Source organism: Rhea americana, unplaced genomic scaffold, assembly GCF_003343005.1.
Source record: "Rhea americana isolate MKP2758 unplaced genomic scaffold, rheAme1 scaffold_116, whole genome shotgun sequence".
NCBI classification, from domain to species: Eukaryota; Metazoa; Chordata; class Aves; order Rheiformes; family Rheidae; genus Rhea; species Rhea americana.
In genome coordinates, this window is record NW_028185217.1 from 2,114,446 (window position 1) to 2,126,677 (window position 12,232).

At 41.3% G+C, this 12,232-nt stretch overlaps 1 protein-coding gene across 5 annotated transcripts in view; it reads right to left on the reverse strand.

Annotated features, from left to right (window-relative positions):
* JADE1 (jade family PHD finger 1) overlaps nt 1-1,171 on the reverse strand; it is a 47,639-nt gene extending 46,468 nt beyond the window's left edge. The window contains exon 1 of one of the 5 annotated variants that reach the window (XM_085318029.1): nt 934-1,171. The gene's annotated coding sequence lies outside the window, so the exon portion shown is untranslated. The other 4 variants (XM_085318038.1, XM_085318047.1, XM_085318063.1 and 1 more) reach the window with 4 other exon arrangements.
* Nucleotides 1,172-12,232: the final 11,061 nt, after the last annotated feature.

Here is a 12,232-nt window from a genome sequence, read left to right on the forward strand (position 1 = left end):
GGGGGGGGGGGCAAACCACCGATGACAACATGCCGATCTCCACCTTCTCCGAAACGCCCACCGGTGCCCGGAGCACAACCTCCCGCGGGCACCAAGCTCACGACTAACCGGCTGCGGCTCTCCCACTCGAAAAGGCAACTTCTGCTTAATTTCATCGATGAGCAGTTTTTATGCTTTCCAAGCATTTTTTACTACAAGCAAAAGCCAAGCGTGATTGGGGAGAGTGCAACTACCAAGCTGCTTCTGCACATAAACACCTCCCCCACTCGGGCACTCCCCGCCCTCGGATAGAGGCGATGGGTATTTTGGACGTGTGGGTGATACCGTGACAGACATTGGCCATGGCTCCCTCTTCCTATATACATCCCTCTCTGAAAGGACCTGCGCTCTGCCACTGCCAAGTTGCTCCAGACGCTACTTCCCGGGGAGGGTGATGCGCGCTGCCGCCCGCCCGCAGCGGCGCGGAGCAAGGAGCGCAGCAGAGCGCCCGGCTCGGCTCGGCTCGGCTCGGCCCGGCCGCCGCTGCGCCTCGGGAGCGGCGCGGCGCTCATGTGCCGCGCCGGAGCCCGCGGCGGAACAAAAAGGCACCCGCCGGTGCCGGCAGCAGCCCGCCGCTCCGAGCGGCACAACAGCCTCCCCTCCCTCCTCCCACCGCGCGTCGGGGCGCCCGCCCCAGCCCGGCACAAGTTGCTTGTGGGATAGCGAAGCCGCAACTCGGCCGCCACCTCCCCTCCCTCCCCTCGCCCGCACCGCGCCGCGCCGAGCCGCGCGGCTTTTGGCGCCATGTTAATGACGTACTATCTTATTTCCACTAGGCAGCGACCTTCGGCACGAAACTGCTCTCTCGCCGCCTCCGGAGCGACAAAAAAACCCATCAAATATGGCTGTGCTGGCGGCTCCCCCGGCTGGCGCGGCGGCGGCGGGCACGGTTACCTGCTGGCGGCGGCGGAGCGGCGGCGGTGGCGGGGCGGCGGCGAGGGCGGGCGGCGCGGCCGGGCTCCCCCTGCGCGGAGGGCTCGGGGCCGCCTCATGAGTTCGGCGCGGCGCCGGGAGCGGGCGCGGAGAGCGGCTCCGGCGCCACACACACACTCACACACAGACTCGCTCTGACTGACGTTTGTACTTGTTATGGAGGAAGGACTCCGTGAATCAAACTCGTTTCTGGGTCACTGCTGCCACAGGGGGGAGCTACTTTAATCCCCTGCCAAAACTGGCAGGAGAGCGGAGGTGGGGGACAACAACAGCAATCCCAGCGCGGCGCCGGGCAGCTCCCGGCGGCCCCGGCCCGGGCAGCGCCCAAGGCGGAGGAGCCGCGCTGGCGGCGGGGCCCCCGCACGGCTGCGCTCCGCGCGGGCACGCGGCCGGCCCGCAGCCTCCCCGCGCCGAACGCGCCGCTCCTCCTCGGGCGSAGAAACTGAGGCACGCGAGAGCTGCATGACGCTGGGCACGGTCTTGCCAGGGGCAAGAACAAAACTGCAGGCTCCCCATTCCCGGCCCCCAGCGCTGCCTACCCGCGTTGCTCCCTTAACTTTCACGCTTTTAAAGAATACAGAGAGCTACTGTGGTTCAGTTCACATCTTTATAGCAGCAAACGAAATTACCTTAAATTGCCACCAAATTACATACTAAGCTTTGCGTTATCAAAAAAAGTATGTTAGAATGCAGATTTTTTTTTTCTTTTTCAGATAAAATACCTCAGATGGTGAACTTAGGCTCCGTAGGTGGCAGAGGACTCCCTTTTGAGCAGAATTCCTGGGCAAATGCAGTATGAGGTAATGAACACCACAGAGAAGAGTTGACATAGTCACAGACACAAAATTAAGGCTATCTGTGGAAACTAATCTCCATACAATGCAAATACAAATTAATGCAGCCCCCACAGCAATATTTGTCTGCCAAAGAATCACACCTTAGTTCAACAGGGGAATTTAGCTGTTATTCATCCACACAAACCCAGTCATTCGTCCTGCCATCTTCCCCCACCTATCCACCTAATAATGAAACAGTACTTACACTGATACACATCCCCAAAATTTGCAGTTTACTACAAAAATACCTCCCCCCCCCAAAAAAAATTACTGTGAAAATAGGACAATCATGTTTTTAGCCTGAAGCATCTTCAGATTTTAGAGCCTAAATGTTGCTCTTGTTTTTATCTACATGAAAATAAATTTTAAAACCTCACATACTTTACTTTCTCCTGCATTTAACTTGGGGTCCAGACATGTAAGGATACCTGAAAGAGTAGCTTCACACATGTCAGCAGTTTAATTTGAAGGAGTTCTACTGATACCATTTGCATTTGCTGGCTCAGGGCCTTAAATTTTTCCATTCATGGTACACTCTCCGGGCAAGCATGATCATCTCTGGGAAATGTCAGATCTTCTTATTTGATAAGTAGTCCACTTATTGCCAGAACGACATTCATATTGCCTATTGTCCTTCCCCTAAAATTTCAGAAACCTTAAGTTTCAATACTCCCGAAAGAAAGAGTCACAGACTGGAGAATCGGTTGATCTGTATTATCTAAACAGTGTATGCCCACTGCTGTGCTGTAGTGTAAAAAAGTATAGATTAGTAGTTTTTACTCAGTGTTCTACATGCCTCTTAGGAGCTCCTGGACTGCTTCTGAGTCCATAAAAACTAACCAAGAATAGAAAAGCTATTGTCAGTAGGCTATTTGATATAGAGATGTATGCACCTCTATAATACTAATATATATGTATTTTTTCTTTTTGTTTTTAAGAGGTTCAATAATTGTAAAAGAGTAAAGAATCACTGCAAGTGCCATTGGTCCCATCTTTCTGAATGCTTTCAAAGAAAGTTCAGAACTGGCTTCTAGGAAAAGCTTAAATGCGAAAGTGCACTAATTTCTTTGAAGAAAGGCTAAAAACTTTCCTGTGTCAAACTCCCTGGATCTGAGACTATGTTTTTGTTTTTCTTTAATTGGTTTTCCATTGTCTATGCAGCCAAGGTTAACTTATGTATCATATTTGAGGAAAACATTTATCCTGGAAGTTATGCAAGGCCATACATGTAAGAACAAAACATGAATGTCTGCAAAATAGTGGGCTGTATTTTAGAAAGTAATGACTAAAAATGCTTTTTAAATTCCTCTAAAAAGGAGTCCAAACACAAGCCCTCTGCCTTGTAAAAGCCACTACTCCAGTCTTTATGAACAAGGTAATGCTGAATAGAAGATGCTCTTTTGTCTCTGCACATTGATCTGGAATAATGTGCTAATATTTTTAACAAGAACATTGAAAAATTGTAGGGGTAGTAGCAATAAGAATAACACGTATCCTGGAAAACACATTACAAAGAAAAGAAGTACATCCTGTACTTCTTTAACATTACAAGTATAAAGTTTTATATTAATATAGCTACAGTCAGACAGTAAAGTATAAAATAAAGCATACAGGATAAGCCACTTGCATCATTAATACAAAACAGTGCTTMAAAAGGGATCTACATAGGCTGTGGTGAGATGTTCACTGCAGAAATGGCTTTAGTGGCTTAAGACACTGTTATTATTCCTGCCTGAGGATACCACTAGTCAAGCCACCAGAATGGACTGTATGAGTGTTCCTCACTTGCTTCTCTACAAAATCAGTGTTTAGCTCAACCTGTCAGACCATGCAGCCTGCCTGCAATGAAACGGGAGGACTGTAAAAGCAAGCAACTCAGGAAAAAAAAAAAGAAATCTTAATTCTATGTTAAAAAAATGACCAAGGCCTGACTCTAAAAGTGAAGAACCAACAAAGGGAAAGACTAACTTCGTAATAGTTTTCTGCTGCCATTTAACCCCTCTACTGGCTAAATTTCAAGATTATGGGTAGAATCTTCTAGAACAAGAGTCAGTAGATTTTCCACTAACATCAGTGGGATCAGAATTTCAGCCTGCAACCCAAATGGRTATTTAACCACTCTGCAAAGTAAGCATTCTGTTATAATAAAATCTCATATTAATAAGGTTCTGTGCCTTGCTCAGTCATCTTCATATAAGAATTGTTACTTATTCCAGGAGCACTCAGAGAGTATGTATCTATTCTGAAGTTAGGCTTTGTACTAACATGCAAAACTTCTGGTCCCTTCTCCAAGTTGTTTCATTAAGTATATTCAGTCCATATTAAATTTCATCTGAACCTCTGATAGTTCATATAGTCGCTTAATTTCTTCCTCTTGACTTACTTCTGGCCAGATGCACAAAGCCAAGGAAGGAAGGAATATGTGGCTTTTCAGCATATTTGCTGCAGGCTTTAGTGGGAAATGCTGCAGCAGTATCTGCTAAAATTCACTCACATTTTTATTTTACTGTATTTCATTCTCTATTTGATAATACCAGATACTCTTTTTATGCCTGAAATCTTTCACATTAATTCTTGTATACTCTAATCCCACATGAAGGCAGAGCTAATAAACTTGAGTTTCTCCCCACTATTAAACTTAGCACTAGTATCATTTACAACTCCATCCTTCCTTTTGCTCTTTTACCCCAATTTTTAAGAACTTTTACCTCCATTTTCCCCTTTTTTCTTTCTAGATTAGAAACCTGAAGGGAAAGACAAAACACTGACCCAAACCAGCAGTGTCAATATTTCAGTTGCATCCAAACTTCAGGAGAAGTAACTTCAATAGCTTTTGCATCACCTATGAGAGATGCATATATTGTGGAGACATAAGACAGATGCACAGTTCGGCCAAATGCTCCTCAAGTCCTTTTGTCTTTGGACTACTCACATGAGCAAGGGAAACAAGATTTTGACTCGTGTAAGACTACTTTAGATCTATAACACCTACAAATTATGTAAGTGCAATATTTTTAGCTACCATAAAGACAAATCTTTCTCACACAGCTTAGGTATGGACTATAGAGAAACGCAGTTGTGACAGTTTTGTCTAATTGAAACACATCATTCATGGCGACACAGTATCTGACCATCTCACAGAATGCTGCATAAATTAGGAATCCCCCTCTCTCGTTTTCTCCCTTTTCCTTATCCGCAAGTTCTGAATTTTGGTGTGTCTGTATTAGGAAAGTCAAGCAGACTAGACTCAAGTTGTATGTTAYTTGCTTTTACTCTGAAGCTGAGGTTTATGGCCACCATGATTTCTTGCAGGAGCAATCTGGAGATCAAGAGGCCATGCTCAAAAAATGTGCTTTCTCCTGTGCTCACAAGCCTTATTCTTGTGGTTTACAGTTCCTTTGTTCTATTGAAATGCAGTTGTCAAGGGTGTATGAGCCAGTGCCCCAGGAAGCAGAAGCAGTGCCATAAGGATGAGGATGTGGAGAGATAAAAATGAATCTTCAAAAAACTGAACTTTGTTTTTAAAATGTTATCAACCAGAGTACTTGCAACAGAGGCTTTTGTAGTCTGTTTAACAACAAAACTTGAGGAGTAGAGATTCTAATATTCATTTTATGTGTTGGTAAGCATGGGCATACAAAGGTTAAATCACTTGCACAAGTCACATGTTAAGTCAGCATTAAAACCAAGAATAGAAACCAAAAGTCACGCCTCTCAGTCCTAAGTTTCTAATGATTAAACTGTACTCTCTCCTTTGGCCTGGTATATAGTGCATAACATAGTACAAAGTATACCTCCATGATATTTTTCACATAGATAGCTTGAAACGCTTTTGCAAGTCAAACACAGTAATTACACAGAAATGCAAGTGTTCACCTTACACATTTATCTTAAAGTAAGGCAGGAACTGGCATGCCCAATAGGTAAAATTTATTAATTCCACAATCTAAATGCACAGCTCCTGAAAGCGAGTGTTTCCAAATTATTCTAATTGAAAAGTGGAAGCTGACAGGAAACTAGCAGAACAGGAACCTCAAGGGAACAACTATAAGCAGGCAGTTAACTTGTAGGTCTGTGAGTTAAGCAGGATGAAGTTGATGCATCACCTTTAAGGTAAACAACACAATTTTGTACATSATGAGAGAAGTAATTAGCAACCAAGGCAATGCCCTAAGTACAGGAAGAATGAATTGTGAAAACCTCAGGCAAATGAGAGTTCAGGAGCTACAGATCTAATCTCAGTTGAAGTGTATGCACGTGCCTATCTGGCAGCTCATCAAGCAACATTACACTGTCTAATCTAAATGAACTTCAGCTTCGGAATTAAATTGTGTTTGTGCAGACAGAAATCATGTAGTGAAAGAAAGGTGCTGTGACAAGACTCGAAGGAGAGTTCAAAAGAATCTGATTACAGATTTTCTGATTGCAGAATGTGTCCTGATAACCAGTTGCTAAAAGTGAAGTAGTGGTACCCATTTATTAGGGAAGTACTAGAAAATCAATTTTTATTTTATTCTGTAAGAACCTATCACCAAAATGACTTTTAAAAAGTAACAATTTCAACTCTGAATCCCTAAGAGTCAAAAAAAAGAATTAAACTAAAAAATTAAGACCAGCTGTTGAGATTGCTCCAAGAAGCTTGTGGTAACATTTCTGGAAAGAGCAGAAAGCTTGGAAGGAGCTTCCTATATGGCCTTTTTTTGCTTCCACTCGATACTTTATGGAATTGCCCTAGAGTTGCTTCTATTTGTGGTCTCTCCTCAGACAGCCTCTTCCAAATGCTGTGACTCACTCTTCACTGCATTCAAAGCCGATTCCAGACCGTGAGAACCGAGGTCTGCCACAAGGTCTGGGAGATCACACAACCTGCAGTTTGTGCTAGGAAACAGCTGAGTTTTCCAACTGCTCAAGAGAAAAAAAATAACACAAGGTGCTCTGAGAGTTTATGACTACATACAGTCTCCCAGAATACAGAGGATCCAGGTGGGGCTCTGCACAACACTTCCTTGGCTGGCCCTAGCCATGGCAGCAAACTGGACGATGACAATTAGAAAGAAATTACAAAGCAGGGGAGATACTCTGTTTATCCTTGGTAGATACATCTCTCTCTTCTCAGCTTACCAGTTTATCAGCTTCCATGTTTGAAATCCCCCTTGGGGGATGACAAAGGGCAAATTTTCTGCCTAAATAGTTAGAGGCTCAGTGATTTCAGTTGCAGTTATTCTGAAATCTATTTCACACATTAATAACTTATAGCTCAGCATTACACAGCTGAGGCAAAAAGGGTCTAAAGAAGCTATTACCCCTGAATAAAGAAAATACTAGTCAAACAAACAGGCCACTGCTGGTTACTTTCGATTTTACCAATTAGATGTTTTAGAAATTAAGCTACTCGGTGTTTAATGCATAGGAAAAATAATTGAGAAAACTAATGTAGATATATTTTCTTGTGGCAATATTGAATGCTGAGATTTTCCACAGGTTTCACTGCATAAGTAAGTATAATAAGCTGTTCACTAAGTTTTAATCAGCAGAACTGTAGTAAAAACTGCCTCACATATTTCCATCTCTCTATTGAGACATTCAGAGGTTCAACAGCACCAGACAGGACTTGTGTCCTGTCTGATAGCCAGAACAGAAGAACCTATGCAGTCGGGAAAACTGAGTGCTCTAAGCTACCTCTCTGGCTCTCCTCTGACAAAAAAAAAAAGTGGAGATGGAGGGGTGATTGGGATAAACAGTTTATTCCCTATCTCTCTGGGTCCCACAGTCATGCAACATATGGCCATAGCTGACTGTCTCTCTATCTGACCTGCACTAGTACATACCCAAAACAACACAGCTCTCCTGCTTTGCTAAGAGCTTATCAGAAATACACACTCAGTAGTTCACAAACATAAGAAAAAACACAGTACCTTATCAGGTAGGAGATTATTACTTTATCTATTTTGCAAATAGAGACATTGAGACATAATGATAAAGAGATACACATGAAAATGGTCACTGGCAAAGCAAAGAGAATCAATGCTATGATTCAGCCCTAACATGTTACAACAGTGTAACATGTGTTGCAACTTCAGTGCTGTTAAAATACATACAACAATAAAAGGTCTACCATCATTAACAGTGCATTTGCAAGCTGGATGTGTCTAAAACTGAATTTCTGCTTCAGATTCTAAGAGAGCAATGAGAGTTGTAAGAGGTGGCAGAATCTTTGCGCATGAAGGTATGTTCAGAGGAAGAACCTCAAAGAACTGCATAGTAAATTTTTAGTGCATGTAATGCAAGCATTCAGGATGTACACAGCCCTTGAGTCATTTCATACTATTCTTAACAGTAATTCTAAAGTGACTTTTTAAAAAAAAAAATGGACAATGGAGTTTATTGCTTATTTAGAAGTTACTGCTTCTTTGCTACTGATCAAAGTCAAGACTACCACAGTTATGTTTAACTACGCACATAGTGGGAAATGAAGAAAAACTTGGAAATCAAATCATTACTCTGGCTCCTGTGAACTTTGCTTCACTAAGCAAAAAAATGCAGCAAACAAAATAGGCTCTGACCTCTCAGAATAACATTTAAACAAAAAGTCTGATCTGCTTATGTGGGCAGATTTTGGCACACAGTAAACATCTATGTTTGCTCCTCAAATTACACAAGCCACAAAAGAATCTTTCTTTTATCCAGTACAGGCATTTAAACCATGGGCATTTATGTTTCTTTGGGGATCTGAGACAGGTTACTTTGTTTGGAAATACAAGTATTAGGGCAAAGTAAATGTATCAGCTGCTTGTAATCTGGCCTCTGTAAGGGAGGAACAGACACACTCTGAGCATGTGTATCCTTACCTAAGTACCAAAACAGCAGTTCCAGCCCGCTTGGCTTCTCAAATATTCAGCCACCTATAGCAGCATCTCTGCCCTCAGCCAAAGCTAAAGGTGAGTCCACAGTGTGTCAGATCTCTTCTGGAAAAGGACCCAATTGCTTAAGAGAGCTGGGCAGAGCTGTCAGCAACAGTCCACAAAGGGGAAAAGTTTGCAGAAGATAAGTTCAGGAGGGCCTGGCAGAACTCCAGCCTCACAGAAGACACTCACGCATACAAGTACATCTTGTACTGGCATTCTTGCTGGCGCTTYGGATCAATAACATCTGTAATAAAGCCGATATTGACTGATAGGCTGGACAGAGGCACAGAGGGAAGTGAAAGGATTTTCCTTCCCCCACAAACACCAAAGCTGGAGCCTTGAGCTCTACTTTTGGCTCTACTTTTCTATGTTTATCTTCATTTCCATACTTTTCAAAGATTTACTGTTGTGGGTTCTTTGGGTTTCCCTCCTTTTTAAGGAAATTCAGTATCTTCCACGACKGTCATTTAAAAAATCCTACGAGTATTGTGCACTCAGTAATGCATGACACATGCCTCAGACATCATAGTTAACTGTCAGCAAGAACTTGATTTTGGCCAAGGAAATCAGTGACAACAGTAAGGTCCCAAGCTTTGGACAATGCAATTAGAGACCAATTGCATCCTGTCATTTTACATGAACAGAATAAGTAAGTATGCAAAATGTATACATCCTCCACGTGGTGTCCCCAGAGAGGGAGTCCCAATATCAAAGCAAGTCCCCTTCAGAGTGCAATCAACGTGAGCTGGTCAGATGTTTTTAATTCTTTTAAAGTTGCCCAAGATAAACCAATAGCCAGAATCCTATATTTTTCCATGAAAAATTAGCAGTCCAGGAAATCAGACTACAACATACACACAAAATCATTCTATACTACACACTTACACATAGACACATATGCTTTGTTTATGAAAACACCCTGAAGTAAGGAAATCTACATGCCTAGCTAAGGGGAAAAGACTGATCTTTGTCTTAATTTTAAAGTTCATCCATGTACCTACGCTTTGTAAACAACCATTGAAAGCAAAAGCATGAATTGAAATTCTCCCCTCACAGCAAATGTGTGTTGTGCCACTGACTTCTGTGGAATGAGGTTTTCTCCCTAGGCCTGCATTTCATAATTAAAGAGAATTCTATACAGCTATTGCTACTCAGACGGTATTTTTTTTTTTAATTCTTAATTGCTGTATCAAACACAACATACTGTACTCACTTTGAAGATCACTATCTCAGCCTGAAGATCAAATAAGGAATTAGCTGACAGAGAGCTTAAAAGCTGCATGTCATCTTCAGCATATGCATCAAATTAAATGATACTTAACAAGGTGTTTACTGCACTACCCCAGTTACACTTTACAGAACAAAAATAGACGCATTTAACCCTGTGAAAATTTAGGCCATGGTGGAGAACATTAAATACAAGTAAAGCTAGCCAAAAATGTGCTAGGTGACTGGACTAGGTTCAAAGGACTCCGATGCCCAAGGCAGTTCAGAAAATTRCTGCTCATCTGTCTGGCGTTGGAATAGCCTAAGCTTTCTTAGTACATCCATGCATGATTTTAACATTCCCTGCAGACCTACAACTCTTTATTTTTTTGACATGATCTGAACAGCTTCAGTCTGCATAGCTAGGTCATGGTTCTGGTCTCAGCCCGCTGCAGTCAGATGTGGCCATCTAGGGCTACCTGTTGGTTAGATGCTCCCATGTACTCCAAGCTGAATTTCCCAACGGTGTGCTACAAAAGCAAATGGCCTGCTTGCTCTCACCCAGCTTCATGACTCCCGTATTCTTTCCTTCATGGTGTCTTAACTTTAATAAAAAGGATGGGGAATGAATAACTCAGTCTATCATGATAGATGGTGAGAAGTGACTTTAACTCTCTTGGTTTGCAAATGGTAACAGACCTAAGTCTGAACAAAGCTAAAGTTTGAGCAAAACTTTCTAACCAATAGCTCAAGTAAAACAAGTTCTTTTAAATAGAACTTCTAAGCACTTACTAAAAAAAGAGGGTTTTTTTTTTTTACCTCCAAACCCCAAATAGATTGAGATACTTCCCTCAAACTCTGATTCAGGTACCTATTTTCAAGAGAGTATCAAGAGTCAGATGTAACACTGTACTTAATATTTTCTTGGCCAGCTCTAGAAGGCTCATTGCCCCTTCCTTTTTCTTTCCTTTTTTTTTCTTTTTTTCCCTAAATCTTCCCTATTAGTTCTTCCCATTCACTATTTAGGGAGCCTAGATAATTAATTCTCTGTCCTACATTCTACTATACACATTCTGGTATCTAACTTCAAGGCATAAATGCCCTTTTTTGTATAAGTCTTGGCCTCTTACTCTTTTGAGTCTTTTTCCTGAACTCCACTGAAATCAGAAAACTATACGAAACCTCATCAAGCAAAGCTTCTTTTTTTTTGAAAAATATCTGAATAATGATAAAAAATTTATTTAAAAAACTAGCTGGGAGTTTCACTAATGACAGGATATTTTAAATACTCTAGATGATGAAGAGATTCTACACTTGGAGGTAACCACACCTTATTCTCCTTAGTCATTCAGAATGTAGTTTCCATACAAGCCTTTTGGATAAGTAAGCTAATAGAAACATCAGTTTTATAATATTTCATGAAAAAATATACTTTGTTTTTAATTTAAAAAGAAACAAACAAAATCTGTACCTGTTGTATTCAACACCTGAGCATCAGCAACTGAAATTGCATCACACACTGCTACAGAAGAGAGATAAACCAAAGAAGAGACTCCTGCAAAGCAATTCATTTTTATCAACAAAGTATATTGTTTCAGAGACTGATGGCTCAAATCTGTCAATCTGTCCTAACAAGCCTGAACAGAAATACTGTTCTAATATAAAAGCTTCTGCATCTGTATGTTTGTAATTATTATTAAAAATATGAATACAAAAGGAATGCTAGCCCTGGGGTAGTAATTCAGTAAAAACATGACGACACATGTATTCTGGATGCCTTTGTAGAACTAGCTTACCRTTGCCTTTTTTCAGTTTCTTTTTTCCTAAAAATAATGTACAGATTTGTACACACATTTATTCCAAATGAATAAGTTGTCAATATACCTCTTCACACATAAAAAAAAAAAAATTGCAAAGACGTTTCCTGAGCTAAATGAACAAAAAGCCACCCATCCTTTATATCAAAAAGTTCAAAATTTAAATTTGTTTCTGTAGATGAGAAAATCTAAGCAACATATGTATTTGCATTGAAAAAAATAGGTCATTTATTTCAATGAATGACCCAGCCCTGTACGAAGGTTGAAAAATCTGTTCACATTTTGCAAATACGTTTAGGTTAGGCTATTACTGAAAGATTAAGTTCATTTGCATTTACATTTTGGGCTGAATCATTCCATATCATATCTTTATACTTACTAATTTTACTATATCACCCTTAAAAACTGCAGGAAAAATTCTTAATGGCTGTCTCCTTTTCTAAAACAACATTATTATTTTAAGGCTGAGACTTGCATAGTACTTTGGCTAGATGCA